Here is a 4,039-nt window from a genome sequence, read left to right on the forward strand (position 1 = left end):
TTAATAGTTTACTGCCTTTAATCTCCATCTGAGATATAATATATAGCCAGCACGTCTTCATGGTGAGGGAAAGTTGCAGACAAAGTTAGAAAAGAAAGAGTTCATGCTTTATCACTTAAAATCTTGAGTTTCATTAAAGGCAGAATGGTTTAGAAAGAGTTCTTGCTGATGTAAACATTACTACTGTCTCTTCAACTATCTCCACCTTCACTAAGCTGAGGCACAGGAAATGAGCTAGAAAGAGAAGAAACAGAGATCTTAAAATCTTAGGAGTATGTTCCTTAGAAACTTTCCTGCACCTTGCTGTCCTCACCTCATTTGAGGATGAGAAACTGTCATCGTAATTGTTACAGGAATTTTAGCTGTCTATTGATGGAATCAATATGGTGGTGTAGTATAAGCACTGGGCTGCTAACTACACGGTTGGCAGTTCAAACCCACCAGTTGCTCCTCAGAAACCCTATCCAGGGTTGTTATGAGTTGGAACTGACACAAGGGCACTAAGCAACAGCAACAACAATAAATTGATGTATAACAAAACTCCGTGGCTTAACACAATAGCCATTTGTTCGCTTTCACTATTTCTCATGATCTTGTAGGTAGAATAAATTAAAGTGAGTGGTTCTCTGTTTCATATAATATTTGCTGGACTGTAATCATCTTTACCTGGCTAGACTATTCAAGATTGCTCACTCACATGGCTAATTCGTTGATAGACAGTCAATGCAATGGTTTTTTCTCTCCCTCCATTTGTATAGCCAGGGTCTCTTTTTCTATGATCTCTCACTGTGTTTTCTTCAGTAGAGTAACAGGTCTTTCAACATGGCAAATGAAGTCTTCTAAAAGCACAAAGGTAGAAACTTCCAGTCTTCTTAAGGTTTAGGGACAGAATTGGCACAGCAAAAGTTTCTGGTTTATGCAAATTCAGCATTAGGGGAGAGGAAGGGTATCAGGGTTCACTTGTGATAAGTGGATACCATGAGAACAGAAACCACTTTTAAGTTAGTTTGTGAATCTGAGAAAAGAGAGGATATTGCTTTGATTTTCTTTTTCTGTTTTTTGCACCGTTGCCATTGGAGGCGGCAATCCCCATGCTGTTTTCAGCAATTTCACCTAGGGACATACAAATGTTTATGAATTGATTGAGAAGAGAGGCCTGGGAAAATAGACTAATCTTGACCTAAGAGGGATTCAATGAACCAAGAGAGGCTTGCAGTCTTAGTGAAGGAATGCTAGGTACTGCACCTGACAGGTAGGGGATTATATAGCAGGATTCCATGTGCCTTTGTGGAAAACTCATAGATCAGAAGGGTCCATGAGTCCTGATGTGGTGCTATAGGATAAACACTGGATTGCAAGGCCGGTTTGAACTATAAGGTCGGTGGTTCAAACTCACAGCTGCTCCTCAGAAACCTTATACAGGGTCACTGTGAGTCAGAACCGACTCAACAGCACTAACCAACAACACCATGAAGAACCATGTGCTACATCTTTCTCTAGAGGCAGAATCATTCTTATTTTACGTTGGTAATTGAGAACCTGAATTTCTCCACTTGATTCAATTGTAAGGTTAGTCATAATTTGTAGGCTCTCTCTCTCTCTCTCTCTCTCTCTCTCTCTCTCTCTCTCTCTATATATATATATATATATATATATATATATATATATATATATATGAGAAAGTATAATCATTAAGACTTCATTTATTCATGAAATGGGTAGCTATTGAAAATTTACTATATGGTAGTTATTGTTTTAGAAGACACAACAGTATGAGAGGTTTACTAGAACTGTTTCATGAAATTTTGGTTCTAATGCAGAAGAGACAGATGATAATGCGGGGTGGAGTAGAATATATAATCTGCATGATACATGATATTAAGAAAAATAAAGCAAAAAAGATAAGTGTGAAGTGGGAGGAGTAAGGATGATAGGGCATTTGTTGCTGTAGATAAGATATTAAGGACCTGCATATATCTCTGTTTGTTGTTAGGTACCTTCAGGTTGTGCCATCTTCATCATTGTGCTGTTTGAGCCCATTTCAGCTGCCCCTGTGTCAATCCATCTCATTGGAGGTCTTCCTCTTTTTTTTTTGCTGACATCCACTTTATCAAGCATGATGTCCTTCTCTAGGGACTGGTCCCTTCTGAAAATATGTCCACAGTAGGAAAGGATAAGTCTCTCAATCCTCATTTCTAAGGAACATTTTGGCTATACTTCTTCCACGACAGATTTGTTTGCTCTTCTGGCAGTCCCTGATACTGTCAATATTTTTTTGCCAACACCATAATTCAAATGCATTGATTCTTCTTTATTCACTGTCCAACTTTCACATGCATATGAGGTTACTGAAAATTCCCCTGGTATGGGCCAGGTGCATCTTAGTCCTTGAAGTGACATTGCTTCTGAACACTTTAAAGAGGACTTTACAGGAGGTTTACCTAAAACAATATGTCATTTGACTTTCTGACTGCTGTTTCTGTGAGTGTCGATTGTGGATTGAAGCAAAATTAAGTCTGTGACTACTTCAATATTTTCTCCATTTATCAGGATGTTGTTTATTGCTCCAGATGTGAAGATTTTTGTTTCCTTTATATTGAGATGCAACCCATACTGAAGGCTGGAGTCTTTGATCTTCATCAGTAAATATTTTGAGGTTCTCTTTGCTTCCAGCTAGCAAGGTGGAGTCATCTTCATAGTGCGGATTTTTAGACACTCTTCTCCAGTCTTCATGCCATGTTCTTCTTTAAATAACACAGGTCCTCAGATTATTTGCTTAGCTTCCAGATTGAATAAGTATGGTAAAAGAACAAATCTCTGGTGCATACCTTTTCTGATTTTAAAACCATTCAATCTCCCCCTGTTCTTTTCAAACAACTGCCTCTTGGGTCTAGGCACAGATTCCTCAGGAGTACAATGCAGTGTTCTGGAATACACATTCTTTGAAATTTTATCCATAACTTGTCATGATCGACATAGTCAAAAGCCTTTTCATAGTCAGCAAAACACAAGTAAACATCTTTCTGATATTCTCTGCTTCTCAGCCAAGATCTATTTGATGTTAGCAATGATATTCCTAGACATATTCATGTCATAATCTGAATCTGGCTTGAATTTCTGCAGATAGATAGGGGAAAACATTTTGACTACATGGAACAGCAAATGCAAATGCTCTGAGGTGAGACCATTCCTGGTTTGATTGTGAAATACCAAGAAATCCCTTGACCAGGGTAATCAAGAAGGTGAGAATGAAAGGGTGATGAGGTATTGTTCTTGTTGTTAAGTGCCATCAAGTTGGTTCTGACTCATAGCCACCCTGTACAGGGTTTCCAAGGAGCATCTGATGAGTTTGAATCACTGACCTTGCATTTCAAACTGATTTTGCAATCTAGTGCATTAACCTACAGTGCCATAGCAGGACAAATGGTAAAAAGGAGTACGTTTAAGGGTAAAGAGTTTGGAAGGTTTTATCAAGTCTGAAAAAGAATTATGCTGCATTTTAAGTGATTCTTTTTTCAATTAGTCCTAGTATGACACAAAGATAGTACCATTCTACATGCATAAGAAGGAATAAATTCATAACATACAATGAATGTCTTAGAAAATCAGTGCTCACTTCCAGTTTGGGCGATAGTAGCGAAAACCCGGTAGGGAACTCTCCATGGTGAAGGGACAGGGATCTCACGAATAAAGCACTCATAGAACAACTCCAGAGCTCCAGATCTACCATAAGATCCAGGGCATCAGTTTCCCATACTTGCAAGTAAAAAAACCACGGTATTAAGGAAAATGCTGCGAGTTTGGAATCTGGAGACTGGACTCCCTCTGCAACCATCCCATCCTGGCAGAATTTAGAGGGCAGGGCTACAGGTGCTAAAAGTGGTGCAGAGACATTTGCAAAAAAAAAGAAGCACGGGAGACTACACATTTCTCTATTTTTTTCCCTGTCCTGCCTTCTTTGCTCAGTCCGGACATAAGGCGGGACAGTTTTCCCAAGGTACAGAAAGGGAGCTTGGCGACGACTTATGACATCAGCCAC

The sequence above is a fragment of the Chrysochloris asiatica genome, unplaced genomic scaffold, assembly GCF_000296735.1.
Source record: "Chrysochloris asiatica unplaced genomic scaffold, ChrAsi1.0 scaffold00007, whole genome shotgun sequence".
NCBI lineage: Eukaryota > Metazoa > Chordata > Mammalia > Afrosoricida > Chrysochloridae > Chrysochloris > Chrysochloris asiatica.